This window comes from Sceloporus occidentalis, unplaced genomic scaffold (genome assembly GCF_023333645.1).
Source record: "Sceloporus occidentalis isolate IW3139 unplaced genomic scaffold, rSceOcc1.0.p SCAF_1, whole genome shotgun sequence".
Taxonomy (NCBI): Eukaryota; Metazoa; Chordata; class Lepidosauria; order Squamata; family Phrynosomatidae; genus Sceloporus; species Sceloporus occidentalis.
This window is the reverse complement of record NW_028316981.1, coordinates 310,044,018-310,064,200: the sequence shown is the minus strand read 5'-3', so window position 1 is coordinate 310,064,200 and position 20,183 is coordinate 310,044,018.

The window sequence follows — 20,183 nt, the reverse complement described above, 5'->3', positions numbered from 1 at the left end:
GGGAGAGCCGAGCAGAAATGGTGCCGAGAAGGATGCCACATGGCCTTTTTATAGGCCTTTTCCAAAGGTGGGGGCTGAGAGGGGAGTCGCCCCGCCCCCAGGAGCAGCCAGCCGATTGGCTGCCCTGGAGGACTGGGGTGACCATAGAGAGGGACTATCCACCTCCTAGAGTGTTGCTCAGGAGGCAGAAGTCCCTCCATTTCCCCTCTGGGCCAGCCAATCAGAGGCCAGCACACCCCAGCAATGCATGCTGGGGCGTGCCAGACCTCTGTGGCACCTTGTCCCGGCAGCAACGCTGCCAGCCTGGGGAATCGGGTGGCAGCCTTTCTTTTTAGTCTGCACACCAGATGTTATTGGTGCACCATTGGTGCACTTGTGTGCACCGATGATGGACACACGGAGCAGTGATGTTTAAACATTGCACTGTGTCTCCGTCATCATTGTGGCCCCCATATGGACAGGGCCGAACCATGATGGTGCCAGTGGTTCATGGTAGGGTTAGCGCGCGTGCAGATGCTCTGTACTCCTGAGCCCTAAAATCAGCACCAGACCGCCACTTGCCAGCAGTCTGTACCGGGTCATTGATCCTCTACCACACACTCATTCCACTGTCTTATTCTGCTGTGGTACATCCAGGTTACAGTTTATATTGGACAACTAATTACTTACCTTTACCGGATGTGCCTACACACATTGTTATTCCTCCTATGCTTGTTACAGCAGCATCCTTTGACCACTGAAGAAGACTTAGTGTCGAAACGCGTTTGGTCATTTTAACCTATTTCTCATTTGTAATGGGCTTGTACTGTTATCCCTCCCATTTGTATCTATGGTATTGTTAAATACTTTACCTTACCTTCATTTTGTATGTCAAACATTTCCCTTCACTTTGTCTATTGGTTGGGATTTTTAGGCCCCATAGACAGTCCAAAATAAAGCTGCTTCAAGTAACTTTGGAGATATGCTGTTTTAATGATGCATGCATCCTAAGAGGCCGGAAGCCACGCCAAAGCCACACTCCGATCCAAAGGAGTGCAGAATAGCTTTGGTGCAGCTTCCGGCCTCTTAGGATGCATGCATCATTAAAACAGCATACCTCCAAAGTGACCCGAAGCAGCTTTATTTTGGCCTGTCTGTATAAGCCCATAGTCTCTTAGCCTATATACTTATTGGATATGTCAGCATTTTTACTGACAGGTTTGAGTATTATTTTATTCTACATCCAGGTTCTGAACACAGGCCCAAGGATCCTTGTCTGCCTAATAGTTTGGCAATAGTTTTAATCCACCACTTTTACATATAACCCATTCTTTTATTCTATTCTTAATAAAACTGAGCTATACTTCGATGCTTTTTTTTCCCTAGAGTTCTCTGTTCTGCCAGACTCTGTTAAGGTTTAGGGCAACGCCTCTGTGTTTTTGATCATGCATATTCAAAAGCAAAGCAAAAAAGGATTCTGTTATTTCCCATTTCACTGACCAAGCCAACCACTAGATTTAATTTCCATTAGATGTCCCTATTAATTAAGCATATAATCATTTACAGTTTTAACCATTATTGTTTCTGTTACATGGAAGCATATGTTTAATTTGATTATGACACTGCTCTGCAGCCATAATACAAAGCTGTATGATGTCCCCAGTGGCAGCAGAAGGCAGAATGACATTCTTTCACATGCAAAAAACACTTCAAATAGTCACTGCCCCTAAAAGTAGTTTTAGTGGTAGTGGAGACAAGTATGCCTCAGTCACAATGAGAAAGGTTTCAGGATGGTGATGGTGGGATCAAGTCTGACTCCACTGTCAGATGGATTATATTTGACCTGAAGATCAGAGGCAATCAGCGACCACATCTGTACCACCACAGCAAAGGCAATTCCTAAAATGGAAGGCAGGCAACCTGAGTCACCAAAGAATAGTCACAGTATTGTCCAGGACCACTTCAAAGAGAGAGTGGATCCTAGAATTGCTACCTGCTTTCACTCTAGGCTGCAAATAAGCAGAGATAAATTATTGGAGTGCTACAGCATCAGCAATCTGCACAAACACCTTAAGAGACAGCACCAAATGGCCTTGCTCAGGACAGAGAAAGAAAACTTCCAGCAACACAGGAGCAGGCGTAAAACCTGTAGGGCAAGAACAAAAGATTGTGAATTGTCTGATGGTATTGGTTCTCAGGCTCTCCTCCAACATAGGCAACCAAGTCTAGAAAAAATGAGGTGGAAGAAATGTGGGGCCATGTGATGGATGTTTTTAACACTAGTCCACATTACCAAATGTCTGGTGGGGGATCAGGGGGATTTATGAGGAAAATCTCATCATTTGGACTGCTGTTAAGGCATCCACTCATCACCTTCCTAATTTCTTATGTGGCATTACTGAATCTCATCAGTTGAAGGGCTAAGAATTAAGCAAAATTATCCTCTCCTCAAGTAAGCTGTTATTTCCTTATCCTTCTTGCATCTGACTATAAATTAAACAAATTATTTGATTGATGCTATATGTTTGCCATCCTGACTCAAGAAGTGAGAAGCAGCTGAAGACTGCTGCTATGCCAATCTACCCATATCTGTCAACTCCTGCTTCTTACCTTTCTTGAAGCCATCTCCCTTTCTTGACTTTTTTCTGCATGTCTTCAACTTTAGAGGTTAGAGATCAACTAGGTGCTCTAGCCACGTTTCCCAGTATCGGGGAAACAATGCCAAAACAAAAGTAGAATCAACTATCAGGACTGTAATACAGTCAACAGCTTTCAAAAATTGTGTACTTTGAAAAAACAGCAAAGTTAACAGTGCGTAGCATAAAAGCCCCTGTGGTTAGTCGTGTGACATTTGGGTTGGGTTATGCACTTCTTCACAATCTCTCATAGTATTACATTTTATGCAGATGGATTAGGAATCAAAGTTTTCATTTCCTCAATACAAATCAAAGCGGAGGATGCTGGCAATTCAGATTTCTGCATTTTGATTCAGATTCAGGATCTGGATCAGACTGGATTGGGTCTGGATTGCTTTGGACTGAATTGGGCCTAAGTTAGAGTCACTGAACTGGGCTTTGAACTAATTAATGAGCCTGAGAGGAAATCCAAATTTAAACAGTCCAAAATCTGGGAACCAATGTGAAAATGTTTGCCAAATGAGTACCATCTTTTTCTTTGCAAGGGGAAATGGCAAAATCAATGAGGACCTAAGATGCTAGAGCAGCCCGTGTTCTTTGTATGTGGCAGTTTTTAAAATGTGTGGGCCTGTCTTCCTTTCCTTCCCCCACTCTCTCTTCCTCTCTTTCTCAAACCTGTGTCTTTTCTTCATCAGTCTCTATCTCCAATCCATGATTACAAATTACTCTCACAAAACAGATGCACCCTCATTTATTTTCCACATTTGAGAAATGAGCCAGACCTCTGACAGTTCTTCAGTGAAACTAGACTGAACTGATCGGTATGTATTGAATGAGAAGTTATTATGAGTCATCACTTGGAAATTTGCCCCATCTCTGTGTGTGTGTGTTTATGGATGAGAAAAAGGAAAATGAAGAAGACAAAGAAACAGGAGGAATAAAAATGGTCAAGGATTAACAGAGCTCTGGAACGAAGAGCTTTGAGGAGATGAAATAAGACTTCCATAAACTGAATTTGCCTTCCTGGCTGCGATTTAGAAGGCTGACATATAATTTGTTCTGAACATTCTCGATGCCTCTGACACAATGGAGGCTGACAGTTTGCATAACCTCTCTTTCGGCTCTCATCTCATTTATTCTGTTTGAAGTTGAGTTGCGACAAGAGAGAGGGAATTAATATTACCTCAGATCCTTTTGGTCTCCAGAGGGAAAGGCAAAAAGCTCTTTGGGAAACAATAAACCCTTTAAACATGACAGGGGGGATAAGGATCCTAGGAAGTAATGGAAAGGAACCATTATTAAATGAAGATTTTGGGGGGGGGGGGGGGAGGAGACTCTGGCAACTTAGTTTTCATTATGCCTCTTATGAGCCAAAAAACAAACAAACAAAAACAACCCACACCTACAAACAGAAAGATGAACAAGCCTCTCTACATATGCATATAAAACACCTTGGAAAACTGGTGGTAAAAATGGGCAGAGCAGCCCCATTCTTGCAGCTGTCCTGATCTCCACACTTTAAGAGGTCATTGCTGCAAATTATCTTGGCTTTGACTTTGGCACGCTCCTCTTCCTTGAGCTATTTCCTTTTCCATTCAAATATAGGAGTGACTACAGTATCAAGAAAGGGGATGCCCCCTACATTGGATAAAGAAGAAGGTCAGATTTAATTATCTCAATTTACATTTTAAACACAGATTATATTTTTCTTCCTCAAGTCAGCGAGAAAAAAAAAGAGATCGAATGAGTTCTACTCTACTCTTCTTCCTTTCTTTGCACCATTTCCTTCCTTCCCTCCCTCCCTTCCTTTTTTCTCTTGTCCTTCTTACCACAATCTCATTAGTATTGGTGGCAAGACTACACGTTCTCCCTTTCTAGTTCTCATGTACAGAAGAAAAGGTAATAGGAATGCAAGAAGCTTCTTTCAACTGTTTTAGTCCATTGATCTATCCAGCCCTGTATTGTTAATTCTAATGGGCAGCAAATCTAACCATATCTGAAGTTGCTGGGGGACTGAGCCTGCAGCTGTATGCACGCAAAACATTGCTGCTACCACTGAGCAATGCCAGCACAGTATCAAGAATTCAGTGATGATCTACTACCCACTATTAACCAAGGCCGCTTGGAGTTTCCAAACTCAGATAGATCAGGCACATATGAGAATAGAGGCTAGTCCCATCTTGAGGTGTTTTGTCAATTTACCTTCTGAAGGAGTTGTGCTGACAGTCATCTGTTTAGACACTTGTGTAGAGGCCTATACTCCTTCACAGGAGCCCTTCCCCCATTTGCCAACAGTGCAACAGCGTACAAGCACAACTCTGATCAACTAGAATAACCACCAGAATGACTTCAGAACAGCAAGAAACTTACCAACCACTGAGGATATCCACCATGGTTATTGCCTCCATCTGCATAAGTACACCTCAGGTGCTGAAACAAGATCATGTCCAGAGCTGGGCGACCTATCCTGGTACCCTTCCACATTGCAAAATTGTAGTGCTGTGATTTAGAGTTGTGTTTAGGTTTTCCAGGCCAAAACCTTAGATGGAAGGATGGTTCCTGGTGATTCCATTAAGTATTATGCATTAAGCACCAACCAGAGTTGCTCACAGCTTAGAAAACATGTTTTCCTCTGTGGAAATAAAGAAAGAGATTTTAGTTAAAAGATCTGTTCCCAGATCAAGGGGGAATGAGGGGATTATTCTTTCTGACTTGTTTAGAGAGATGAGATAAGTAACATTTATCCTAGTCTGCTTGCTTATAGCCAGAAAGTAGATGCAGAGTAGAGCCCTGGTTCCATGGTGACTGGGAGCAAAGGAGGAAGTGAAAACTAAGTAAATGCATGGAATAATAATAATTATTATTATTATTATTATTATTATTATTATTATCTTAGAGAATTTTTGCAAATTGCAGCAACAAACCAATAGAGCCTTACAAACTGTAGCTGGTATCAATAGCTGAGCTAAGGATTTTCACACAGCCCTTTCCTCTTGTCTGCAACTAAGAATTTTCTCCTTTATTCCCCCTGCCTATGTATTGTATTGATAGTGATTTTACTGTTTTATTGAGTGTATTTTATTTGAAACTGTAGTTTTTTATCTTGTAATGTGGTTTTTATTGTTGTAATCCCACCTCAATCCACAGGGAGAGGTGGGAAATAATAATAATAATAATAATAATAATAATAATAATAATAATAATAATAATCTGTCAGGGATGCCTTGATTTGGATTTCCTGCATGGCAGGGGGTTGGACTGGATGGCCCTAGTGGTCTCTTCCAACTCTACGATTCTATGATTCTATGATTCTATGAATTATTGTTGTTGTTGTTGTTGTTGTTGTTGTTATTATTATTATTATTATAGATGTCCCATGCATACTTCTGGCTCAAGATGAGGAACTGACAACCCTACTGTAATTCCACTTTCATTGTCATGGGAACATCCTATGGAATCCTAAGGTTTGCAGTTTGGTGAAGCTCTCCAGGAGTGAATTCTAAAAATTGTTGTTGTTGTTTGCCTTCAAATCATTTCTGACTTATGGTGACCCACCCTAAGGAAAACCTATCACAGGGTTTTCTTGGCAAGTTTCTTCAGAGGGGTTTGCCATTACCATCCTCTGAAGCCTAGAGAGCATGTGACTTGACCAAGGTCACCTAGTCAATTTTATGCTTGAGCTGGGATTCAAACTCTGGTCTGCAAAGTCATAGTCCAGTTCTCGAAACACTACACCACGTTGGTTCCAATGACTAAATATCCCTCATTAAACTCAAATACCAGGATCCCATAGGCTGTAGGAAGGCAATGGCAAACCTCTTTTGAACAAATTTAGCCAAGAGAACCCCATGATAGGTTCACCTTAGGGTCACCATAAGTCAAAAGGCACTTTTGAAGGCATACAAGAACAACAAAATCATGGCATTCAATGGCATGGAATCATTGCAGTATAACTGTACAGCGTGAAAGGGCTCCTAGACTACTTCCATCCTGCTGAAGTTTCGTTTGTGCTGAGAAAAGCTCTGAAAAGATATTGATCCCCCACCATGAAATAAAGAGACCAAACACATAAATTGGATGTAAATAAAAGGGCCTTTACTAGACCTAAAACTTATTTAAAGCCAAACTGATAACTGTAAACTTTTGAGACTTTAACTGAGGGTGAAATACTGATGTGGGTTCAGCTGGAGCCAGGTGTCTTTACCTAGACTACCTCTTCAGCCTTCCATAGGGCAAAAACACCAGACTCTGAGGGCAACCAAATCCTCAGATTGTATCCTCAGCCAGTCATAGGGAGGTAGACATGAGGCATGCTCTCCCAAACCCCCACGAGTTTGTAAGAGAGGGCAAAATCCCCATATCTTTCCCAAAGACTGTTTCATGAGCAGCCTGCATGACCCTTGCCATGTAAAGGCTGCCCCGATCCAGACCTTTCACCTCAATGGGGTGCCTGGGTGCACACAGATTGTTCCCCCATCCCCATTTAGGCTTGGGGAAACCTATTTAACATCCTGTCCTAAGCCAATTATCTGTCCCTAGAAACATTATGAGGTAGACAATAAACCCTGGGAAAAGGGGAGAAAATTCCTACCTGGCCCCGAAGTGACTGAATATTTCCATACTGCCCTGAGGGTGGGAGGGCGGGATGTAATCTTGCAAAAGAGGCCGATGAAGGGGCAAGGCAGCTTAAATAGCTTAGGTCTGCCCCCTATTGGCAGATTGGGCCCAGTGGGCCCCACCTTCTATTATATCCCTGGTCTCAATTCATGGGCAGTCTCAAATATTACACCCAAGCCCATATTGGCAAGCCATTGTTTGGGTGTCCATTATGTGCATCCAGCCATGCAGTTGGTTGCAAATCTTTTATTCAAGCACGCACAAACAGCAACTTAATACATTTGTCATGAAAATGGAACATTTCCAACAGAAGAATTTAGTTAGTTAGTTGATTATACACCGATAAAAATTAATGAAGTATCCTAATAAAGGATGCATGCCATTTCAAAATTATTGAAACCTTATAACTGCTCACTAATTATCATTTGTAATGAAAATTAATGTGACTAAAAATATTACCCAGAAGCAAGAAAATGAGCAGGAACATAAAATAATAATCATCATCACATTAATAACAACTATTTTATTAGATAAATTGCATGTTCAGGAACTAGTGGAAATGGAAGAAATGTTAATAACCAGAATAAACTGAGCAAAATAATTGTTCTGCCAAGTTTGCAGAAGCATAGATAAGATGAATGTTTTGAGTAGAATTCAGGAATGTTTCAGGCAAAATTTAAAGTTGACACCAAATTCCAAATAGGGAGAAATCCAGAATAAATTTGAAGAAACTTCTGCAGGCAAAAAACTTCAGCAAAAGTTTGACAGCATATCCCAAATATTTCTTACAAGGACAATTCCAGGCCACCCTAATTTCAGGTGAATCTGTTGTTTGCACTTGAAACAGCAGCTTTTATTGTTTGTAATATTATCCTGTTCAGTCGTGGCTAGTAGGTTATCTCTGCATCAAACCATTACAGCTGTGAGATAACTGTTATCACTCTAGCCTCTAGAGATTTGTCATTTGGTGAAGTATTTGGTTTTCTGTTCTGAAGAGCTCTAGTACAGTAGTTTGGGTGAATGCACAGGATTTGTCGAGTTCAGCACAGAAGTCTACGTTCCTCACCAAACTAAAGATCCCAGGATCCTGTAGGATGGAATCCAATTGTGTCAAACTCCTGTAGCTGTGGAGCATAGATACACTGTAAGTTAACTCTTTTTTCCCAACTGCATAGTTCTCTTGTTCTCACTTGTGTCTCTATCAGATTTCAAGGTCCACTCCTCCCCTCCATACAGAAACAAGTTTAAAAAAAATAAGCGTGTGTCCACATTTCCTCACTGTCTAAAGCACATTTGTGTGCATTCTTCAGGCACATTGGCTGTGTAGTGTCAATCCCATTACAAGCTACAAATCTATTGCAGCCCCTGTGTTCAAGCCCAGGTAGCACAAATTGGATTGTTTCCTATTAAAGTGAAAACTCAAAAATGATCTCATCCATCCTTCCTCTGATCATTGCACCTTGCCTTTTGATCTGCTAATTCTTTGGCTATCTGTTAATCAGATTATTGGCTATTGCTTCCAGACTAAGCATGCTTCAGCATTCAGCCCAAGTCCCTACATAATCTTGAAGGGACTTTTACCCAGTGACAGTTGAAGTCTTCCACAAAAGTAAATCTGTTCTGGACATTATTCTGGAAAATTAAACAAAAGTAATAATAATAATAATAATAATAATAATAATAATAATAATTTTTATTTATATCTCCCAAGGTTCGAAGCAGGATTACATCATTAAAATAATACAATACAGTCCAAAGAAACAATCTATAAAATACTAATACTGAATTACACATTCCTATTAGTTCCTTAAAATATCCAATCATTAAATATTTATACAGTCATAATCAGGGTGGAGCCTTAACCATAGTCTCTTATACTAAATCCAGTGGATAAACTCACCAGAAGAGATCCATCTTAAGTGCCTTCTTAAAGCCATCTTAAGTGGTAATAAGACAGATCTCTTCTGGTAGACCATTCCACAATTTAGGGGCTGTGGCAATAAATGATCTATGGGAAGTATCCAAGGTGTTGAAAAGATTCAGTGACTTATCAAACTTTTACTGCTCCATTGACCATGAAGCAACTAGGCACCACTGCTTGCATCAATTTGGCCCTCAAACTCCTGAAGAACCCAGCAAGTTTCCCTGCTACTTCACTGATAGTTTGTCAACCGCATTATCAAACTACGTGCCTATCCTTGTGTACAGTCCATCGCAAACATCACTGACTGAACCTGTATTTCCAGGTCAAGTGAGACCACCTGGTGCATTCCAGAAGCTAGTTTGTTTCATTTGCATTTTTCTTCTGACTGGACTGGGATAACTTTTTTTAAAAAAATTGCATGTCAAAGCATTCCAGACAACAATAACAACAACCAGAGTCATATCATCAGGGGGGAAAACTGAAACATAAACCAAATTGTATCAGAAGAAGGTAGTGGAAAGGGAGGGCTTTGTTCTGTAAAAGGTTCAAAGCTGTGAGTCACAAGGGGGCGGAGCTAGCAGACTAGCTTTATATACCAACTTCCAGAGCCTTCCAGAACAGTCCGGCCAGAGAGAGGAGAAGGAGAGGAGCTGCTTGGCAGCCATTTTGAGACCGTGTGCTTGAGACCGTGTGCTCGTTGCTGAAGGGGAGGAGCTTCTGAGTCACATCTGTGAGTCACAAGGGGGCGGAGCTAGCAGACTAGCTTTATATACCAACTTCCAGAGCCTTCCAGAACAGACCGGCCAGAGAGAGGAGAAGGAGAGGAGCTGCTTGGCAGCCATTTTGAGACCGTGTGCTTGAGACCGTGTGCTCGTTGCTGAAGGGGAGGAGCTTCTGTGAGTCACATCTGTGAGTCACAAGGGGGCGGAGCTAGCAGACTAGCTTTATATACCAACTTCCAGAGCCTTCCAGAACAGACCAGCCAGAGAGAGGAGAAGGAGAGGAGCTGCTTGGCAGCCATTTTGAGACCGTGTGCTTGAGACCATGTGCTCGTTGCTGAAGGGGAGGAGCTTCTGTGAGTCACATCTGTGAGTCACAAGGGGGCGGAGCTAGCAGACTAGCTTTATATACCAACTTCCAGAGCCTTCCAGAACAGTCCGGCCAGAGAGGAGAAGGAGAGGAGCTGCTTGGCAGCCATTTTGAGACCGTGTGCTTGAGACCGTGTGCTCGTTGCTGAAGGGGAGGAGCTTCTGTGAGTCACATCTGTGAGTCACAAGGGGGCGGAGCTAGCAGACTAGCTTTATATACCAACTTCCAGAGCCTTCCAGAACAGTCCGGCCAGAGAGAGGAGAAGGAGAGGAGCTGCTTGGCAGCCATTTTGAGACCGTGTGCTTGAGACTGTGTGCTCGTTGCTGAAGGGGAGGAGCTTCTGTGAGTCACATCTGTGAGTCACAAGGGGGCGGAGCTAGCAGACTAGCTTTATATACCAATTTCCAGAGCCGCGCGCCTAATGGCGCGCGAATTTTAGTTTTCTTTAACTGAACAACTCTGCTCAAGTGGCATCAGGTTAGAATCGGATATTGAAACAGAACCTTCCCTTTAAGTGTAAGATAGCAGCCAGTACATTCCTTTAAAGAAGTATTCCCAGTAGATTGACTGTTATACTCATTACTAAAGACTTTGCAGTATGGACAACGAGGGATCTGCTGCAGTCACCTGCAACTCTTGTGGGATGTTTCTCTTCTTGCCTACAGAAGTGGAGAACTTCACATGCACCAAGTGCAAGTTGGTAGCACTCTTGGAGGAGAAAGTGCAGCAGCTGGAGTCCAGAGTAGCTACACTTCAGCAGATTAGGGAACAAGAGGATTTCCTGGACACAATAGAACTAACCATCTTGGATGAGTACCACGCAGAGGAAGATGCTAGGGTGGAAGAGGTCACTTGCCAAACAGAGGAGGCAGACAGCTGGAGGAATGTCACAAAGAGAAGTAAGCCAAGAAGGAATTGTTCGGGGAGCTTGCAGCTAGAGAATCGATTCCAAGCTCTTTCCCTTATCAAGGAGGATGAAGAAGAGCAGCATGGACAGACTTCAGGGACGGAGCAGGGGAGCCTGAGAGTCCCACCCGAGGGAACAGTCGCTGCTAAGCCTCGGAGGAGGCGTGTGGTCGTAGTGGGGGACTCCTTGCTGAGGGGTACAGAAGCAGTGATTTGTAGGCCTGACAAGATGTCTCGAGAGGTGTGTTGTCTTCCAGGTGCAAAGATCCGTGATGTGACAGAGAGGCTGACAAGACTGGTCAAGCCTACTGACCAATACCCCTTCCTTTTGGTCCACGTGGGAACTAATGATACTGCAAGACACAGCATTCAGAACATCAAAAGGGATTACGAGGCGCTTGGTAGGAAGCTGAAAGGAATGGATGTACAGGTTGTCATCTCGTCTCTTCTGCCAGTTGAAGGGCATGGTCCAGGAAGGGAGAGGAAAATAGCAGATGTGAACAACTGGCTTCGCAGATGGTGCCGCCGAGAAGGATTTGGATTCTTCGATCATGGGCTGCGGTTCCATGAGGAGGGACTTCTTGCAACAGACGGGTTGCATCTCACGCCAGTTGGAAGAAATGTTTTTGCCAACAGTCTCAAGAACTTGATCAGGAGAGCTTTAAACTGAGTTCCGAGGGGAAGGGAGACAATATTAAGGAAGGCGAAAGGGATGGCGAAAATAGTCAAACTGACATAGAGGAAACAAGGCAAACAGTGCAAGGACCCAACAGTGGGAGGCAAAAAAAACTTGCACAGGCAGCAAGTAAAAGGGAACCATGGTCTGCGATGTCTCTACACTAATGCACAGAGCATGGGAAATAAGCAGGATGAACTCGAACTCCTAGTACAACAAAGCAAATATGATATAATAGGCATCACTGAAACCTGGTGGGATGAGTCTCATGATTGGAATGTGGAAATAGAGGGGTATAACCTTATTAAGAGAAATAGGCCAAACAGGAAAGGAGGAGGAATAGCACTATATGTCAGAGATATTTACACCAGTGAAGAGATCCTGGACATCAATCATGGAAGCCAGGTGGAGAGCATCTGGATAAGAATCAAAGGGGAGGGAAACAACAAGGATGTTACAGTGGGAGTCTACTACAGACCCCCAAGTCAGACTGAGGAATTGGATGATGCCTTTCTAGAACAGATGACCACACACTCAGAAAGGAGAGATGTAGTAGTGATGGGCGACTTCAACTACCCTGATATTTGCTGGAAGTCAAACTCAGCAAAATCCTCAAGGTCTAGCAAATTCCTCACTTGCCTGGAAGACAATTTCATGGTCCAAAAGGTGGAAGAGGCAACAAGGGGGTCAGCTATTTTAGATCTGATCCTAACCAACAAGGATGACTTGGTTAATGGGGTGCAAGTGGTGGGATCATTAGGTGGAAGTGACCATGTTCTCCTGGAGTTTGTAATACAGTGGAAAGGAGAAGCCAGGCATAGTCAGACACGCATCCTAGACTTTAGGAGAGCAAAATTCAGTAAACTTAGAGAAGTATTGAGGGCGATTCCATGGTCAGAAATACTAAAAGATAAAGGAGTTCAGGATGGATGGGAGTTTCTCAAAAGAGAGATACTGAAGGCACAATTTCAAACAGTTCCAGTGAGAAAGAAAAATGGGAGGTGTCTCAAGAAACCAGGATGGATGACTAAGGAACTTTCAACTGAGCTAAGTTTGAAACGGAACATGTATAAGAAATGGAAAAAGGGGGAAATCACAAAAAAGGAATTCAAAGAAATAGCAGGCATGTGTAGGGGTAAAGTCAGAAAAGCTAAAGCGCAGAATGAACTCAGGCTTGCTAGAGAGGTTAAGAACAATAAAAAGGGCTTTTTTGGATATGTCCGCAGCAAGAGGAAGAAGAAGGAAACGGTAGGGTCACTGCGTGGAGAAGATGGCAAAATGCTAACAGAAGACAGAGAAAAGGCAGAATTACTCAACACCTTCTTTGCCTCAGTCTTCTCAGAAAAGGCAAAGGGTGCTCAACCTGAGGATAATGGAGCAGAGGACAGAATAGGGGAATTTCAGCACAGAATAAGTAAAGAGATAGTAGAGGAACACCTTATTAATCTAAATGAATTTAAGTCTCCGGGACCAGATGAACTCCATCCAAGGGTATTAAAAGAACTGGCAAATGTAATATCGGAGCCATTGGCAATAATCTTTGAAAACTCCTGGAGAACAGGAGAGATCCCAGCTGACTGGAGGAGGGCAAACGTTGTCCCCATCTTCAAAAAGGGGAAAAAAGAGGATCCCAACAATTATCGTCCAGTTAGTCTGACATCAATACCAGGAAAGATTCTGGAGCAGATCATTAAACAGAGAGTCTGTGAACATCTAGAAGGCAATGCCATAATCACAAAAAGTCAACATGGGTTTCAGAGAAACAAGTCATGCCAGACAAACCTGATCTATTTCTTTGATAAAATTACCAGCTTGGTAGATGAAGGGAATGCTGTGGATATAGTATATCTTGATTTCAGTAAGGCCTTTGACAAGGTTTCCCATGACATTCTTGCAAACAAGCTTGTAAAATGTGGGCTAGACAAAGGAACTGTTAAATGGATCTGTAATTGGTTGACTGGCCGAACCCAAAGGGTGCTCAACAATGGCTCCTTTTCATCCTGGAGAGAAGTGACCAGTGGGGTCCCACAGGGCTCTGTCCTGGGCCCAGTGCTATTCAACATCTTTATCAATGACCTGGATGACAGAATTGGGAGCATACTTATCAAATTTGCAGATGACACCAAATTAGGAGGAATAGCTAATACCCCAGAGGACAGGATCAAGATTCAAAACGACCTGAATAGACTAGAAAGCTGGGCCAAAGCTAACAAAATGAAATTCAACACAGAGAAATGTAAGGTATTGCACTTAGGGCGGAAAAATAAAATGCACAGATATAGGATGGGTGACACCTGGCTGAATGAAACTACGTGTGAAAGGGATCTAGGAGTCCAAGTAGACCACAAGTTGAACATGAGTCAACAGTGTGATGCGGCAGCTAAAAAGGCCAATGCTATTTTAGGCTGCATCAATAGAAGTATAGTGTCTAGATCAAGAGAAGTAATAGTGCCACTGTATTCTGCTCTGGTCAGGCCCCACCTAGAATATTGTGTCCAGTTCTGGGCACCACAATTCAGAAAGGACATTGAGAAACTGGAGCGTGTCCAAAGGAGGGCGACAAAAATGGTGAAGGGTCTGGAAACCATGCCCTATGAGGAACGACTTAGGGAGCTGGGGATGTTTAGCCTGGAGAAAAGAAGGTTAAGAGGTGATATGATAGCCCTGTTTAAATATTTGAAAGGATGTCATATTGAAGAGGGAGCAAGCTTGTTCTCTGCTGCTCCAGAGAACAGGACCCGGAACAATGGATGCAAGCTACAGGAAAAGAGATTCCACCTGAACATTAGGAGGAACTTCCTGACAGTAAGGGCTGTTCGACAGTGGAATGCACTCCCTCGGAGGGTGATAGAGTCTCCTTCCTTGGAGGTCTTTAAACAGAGGCTGGATGGCCATCTGTCAGGGATGCTTTGAATTGGATTTCCTGCATGGCAGGGGGTTGGACTGGATGGCCTTAGTGGTCTCTTCCAACTCTACGATTCTATGATTCTATGATTCTAACACAAATGTTGATATAGCAACCCCTGATGATCCTTAAGAGGGAGGAGAACAATTTGGGCAGGTCGAGTCAGGAGGGTTTTCACTTCAGAAATCCCAGTATTTCATTTCTTTGTACAACAGATGGTGGTTCACTGAAATGAATCTTATAAAGCCATTTTAACTTTTCCCCCTTTCAACAACTGTTATTGTACCATTTGTGGTTGGGTTGGTATAATCCTTTATCTTGCATTAACAAAAAGGATATATATTACCCACGGACCAGGTAAAAGCTTTACTATGGATCATCTAATTTATTTGACCTTTGGATAGCATAAGGTTTTAATTAAAACATACCAAACAATTACGGTTCCAGGGAAAAGTCATCTGTGATTTAAATACTGTCCTCCTAAAAAAAGTGCAAGGAAAACCCAATCGCTTGTGTGATTGAGCATCTGTTTAGCTCTACGTGTTTCAAGGGAGACGCATATTCATAGGTGCATGTGTGTATGGGAAAAGTTTGATTCACACTTCCAATCCTGCCAAAAAAAATGCCAGAGCCAAGTTTTTCATCGCAGTTTATCAGTGGCTTGCTGATAGATGGTTATGGGAGGCTGCTACAAAGTGGAAATTGGTGATAGGGGGACTCTACACGGAGGGCAGATTTTGCTTTACACACACAACTCCTGCTGACATTAATGGAAACCTCGTGTCTGCATCCTCCCCTTGTGCTAGCAAATTTATGTCCATGTCACTGATAGAAAACCTGGAAAGCCAAGCTGGAGGCAAATTAGAGTGCTGGGCTTAAATCAAACACTAACTCTGCTGGTGCTAGTGGGTGATTTCAGAGAAGACCACAAAAAATACAGGAGTCTGGAAGTATCATTCTTACCTACCTAAGAATAGCTTCTAACTTCCCATGGAAGAAATTAAATGCATAGCTGTGTTTTCTGCCCAGTCAGAAAAAGTTTCTTTTGGTAGCTACAACTCCCAAAGCCTCCTGACTGGGAGATTCTGGGAGATGTAGTCTAAAATGCAAGTGTTCCATGCTGCTTTTTACACACACACACACACACACACACAGAGTCTGCAATCCACTATAGAAGTGGCTGAACATTTTTGTCCAATGTGTAAAATTAACATTTGGTTCAAAGCTATGGAAGCAGTGTTGAGCATGTTCCTACTACAGGTACACACTGCACATGGACATATATTACACACTATGAATGATGTGCTTGTACATTTGCAATCTTGGTCCACTTGCTCATATTGAGGATGGAACAAACTTGTTTTCTCCTGCTCCACAGACTAGAACATGGAGCAGTGGATTCAAACTACAGGAAAAGACATCACACCTAAACACAGAAGAACTTTTTGATGGTAACAGCTGTTTGACAGTGGAGTACAGTGCCTCAGAGTGTGTTGGAGTCTCCTTCTTTGGAAATTTTTAAACAAAGGTTGGATGACAATCTATCAGGAGTGCTTTGATTGTGTTTTCCTGCATGGCAGAATTGGGTTAGACTGGATGGCCCTTGAAGTCTCTTCCAGTCCTGTGATTCAATGATTCTATGAACATTTTAGTTCAAAGCTATGGAAGTAGCACACAGTCCTATTATTCATGGAGATGTACATTCCAATGGATGTGCTTTACATATTGTGCATAGATGAGTTTGTGCTTGTGGTCATGGATTTGGGGACTTAGTTCACTTGCTCAGCATTGACATTCAACACATGTTACACAATGGTGTATCACGATGAATGCATAACTCTATGTGAAGAGATTTACACTATTCAACATGTATATCATATCTTGGTCATTTCTTCAAAAACAAGATCTGACCCATACTAAAAATCAGGAGAGCAATGCATGGATTCAACTCTGCATACCACGTGAGGCAGGTGCTCATTAGAATAACTGTTTGCAACTTGACAGCTCTCAAACCACATTGAATAATGTTTGATTCTACACACTGTTTGCAATGTGGATCTGAAAATGACAGAAGCTTCCATGGAAGACAAATAACACTCTCAATATTTTTGGCTGTTTTGATCATAAATATCACTAGCAGGTGCTTTATTAGTTAATGCATGCAGCAAGAGTGCTGTGTACTGTACATAACACAGGAGCATCTGGAGCCTTCAACATTTTGCTGGGGCCACAAATAAACCTACCCATCAGTCTTTTGTGAAAAGCTCCTCTGCATCACATTGCTTCAATTCACAAGCATGGTTTTGGAAAATACATTTTGTTTGAGCTACCACTCCCCCAGGCGGTATGGTCAAGATGCCTGGGAGATTCTGAGAGCTGTCATCCAAAAGGGTAACTTTTTCTAATTCTGTTGACAACCATGAATCACATTTCATAAGCCACTTTGTGTATACACATAGACCTGAATTCAGTGGTTATTAGGCTTTTGTCCTTCAGATGTCTGGGACTTTTGCTCCCAGAATTTGTCATTATTGCCCATGCTGGTGGAGACCTCTGAGAGCTTACATGCAAAACATTTGAAGGATCAAAGGCTGAAATATCCTATCTTAATCCAACCCCCTTCATGCATGAATCCAATTAAAACACATAGGTCACAATCCTATTCTGAGCTCCAATAAGAGTAGGCCCACTGAATCAATGGAACCTTATTGACCATTTAACAATTAGTTCAATGAGTCTTTTCTTTGTTGTTAACTGTCCCCAAGCCAGCCTCGACTTATGGGAACTCTGTAAATGAGACATTTCCATTCCTCCCTATCATCAGCAGTTCTGTTTATGTCCTGCCGCCTCAGGCCTGAAGGATCCAAGGCTGAAATCTTAATTTTCATTGGAGAAACATAAAGTTCTGATCCTCATTCCACTTAATGATTGAGTTGTGTTTTTATATTTTGCACAAATAAAGAGTAACCAGTCTTGAGCCTTAGAATCATAGAATCATAGAGTTGGAAGGGACCGCAAGGACCATCCAGTCCACCCCTCTGCCATGCAGGAAATCACAATCAAAGCATCCCCAATAGATGGCCATCCAGCCCCTGTTTGAAGACCTCCAAAGAAGGAGACTCCACTACACTCCGAGGGAGTTTGTTCCACTGTCGAACAGCCCTTACTGTCAGGAAGTTCCTCCTAATGTTGAGGTGGAATCTCTTTTCCTGTAGTTTGCATCCATTGTTCTGTGTTCTAGTCTCTGGAGCAGCAGAAAACAAGCTTGCTCCCTCCTCAACATGACACCCCTTCAAATATTTAAACAGGGCTATCATATCACCTCTTAACCTTCTCTTCTCCAGGCTAAACATTCCCAGCTTCCTAAGTTGTTAATCATAGGGCATGGTTTCCAGACCCTTCACCAGGTCCCAGCTGTGATCCTTCAGCCCCAGAGGAGGAGGTTCAACCAGGTCCTAGTGCCGAAGAGAGGCCTCCTATGGTACCACAGCCTAGTGGTGACTCTGGAGACGAAGCTTGCCTGCAGGTGCCTTCTTACAAAGAGAGAAGGGCCGAGAGTGCTTGCAGGCGCAGATCACAGAGGATTGCCGAGAGGCAATTAGCCAACCAGCCTCAGGTGGCACGAGGGAGAGTTTCCCTTACTTAAGTGGGAGAGAGACTAATGCTGATTGCTAGAGTTTATTGCATGATCCCTCGGCGTGATTGCTGCTAGCACTAGCTCCTAGTATCTGGATTCTTTGTTAGCTTGACCTCAGACCGGACTTCGTTATCTCTTGGCTGTTTTAACCTCGGACTGTTTTGACCACTCTGTCTCCCGGTATCCTGACTTCGGCTTGGCTTTTGGATTGTTGTGACTTCTGGTACTCTGACCTCAGCTTGATTTCTGGGACTGCTTTTGCAAGGTTTGTGTTTACATTCACTTGCTAAGCTGAGGCATTCCTATCAGTTTACATCTGCGATTGCTGGCCACAGTCCAGGACAGGTGGGGCTTGACCAAAGCAGAATAGAGTGGCACTATTACTTCACTTGATCTAGACACTATACTTCTATTGATGCAGCCTAAAATTGCATTGGCCTTGTTAGCTGCCACATCGCACTGTTGTCTCATGTTCAACTTATGGTCTACTTGGACTCCTAGATCCCTTTCACATGTAGTCTTGTTCAGCCAGGTGTCCCCCATCCTAAATCTGTGCATTTCATTTTTCCACCCTCAGTGCAGTACCTTACATTTCTCTGTGCTGAATTTCATTTTGTTAGCTTTGGCCCAGCTTTCTAGTCTATTCAGGTCATTTTGAATGTTTATCCTGTCCTTTGGGGTTTTAGCTACTCCCCTAATTTGGTTTCATCTACAAATTTGATAAGTATGCCCCCAATTTTATCCTCCAAGTCATTGATAAAGATTTTGAATAGCACTAGGCCCAGGACAGAGCCCTGTGGGACTCCACTGGTCACTTCTCTCCAGGATGAAAAGGAGCCATTGTTGAGCACCCTTTGGGTTCGGCCAGTCAACCAATTACAAATCCATGTAACAGTTACCTTGTCTAGCCCACATTTCACTAGCTTGTTTGCAAGAATATCTTGGGGAACTTTGTCAAAAGCCTTACTGAAATCAAGATATACTATATCCACAGCATTCCCTTCATCTACTAAGCTGGTAATTTTATCAAAAAAAGAGATCAGGTTTGTCTGGCATGACTTGTTTCTCTGAAACCCATGTTGATTTTTTGTGATTATGGCATTGCTTTCTAGATGTTCACAGACTCTCTCTTTAGTGATCTGCTCTAGAACTGGACAATAATTGTTTGTATCCTCTTTTTCTCCCCTTTTTGAAGATGGGAACAACGTTTGCCCTCCTCAAGTCTGCTGGGACTTCTGTTCTCCAGGAGTTCTCAAGGATTATTGCCAATGGTTCCGATAATATATTTGCCAGTTCTTTTAATACCCTTGGATGTAGTTCATCTTGTCCTGGAGACTTATATTCGTTTAGGTTAAACAGGTATTCCTGTACTATCTCTTTACTTATTCCCCTTTTCTGTCCTCTGCTCCTTTATCCTCACATTGAGGACCCTTTGCCTTTTCTGAGAAGACTGAGGCAAAGCAAGTGTTGAGTAATTCTGCCTTTTTTCTGTCTTCTGTTAGCATTTTCCCATCTTCTCCATGCAGTGGCCCTACCGTTTCTTTCTTCTTCCTTTTGCTGCGGACATATCCCCAAAAGCCCTTTTTGTTGTTCTTAACCTCTCTAGCAAGCCTGAGTTCATTCTGTGCTTTAGCTTTTCTGACTTTACCCCTACACAGGCTCGCTATTTGTTTGAATTCCTCTGGTTATTTCCCCATTTTTCCATTTCTTATACATGTTCCGTTTAAACTTAGCTCAGTTGAAAGTTCTTTAGTCATCTATCCTGGCTTCTTGAGACATCTCCCATTTTTCTTCCTCATTGGAACTGTTTGAAA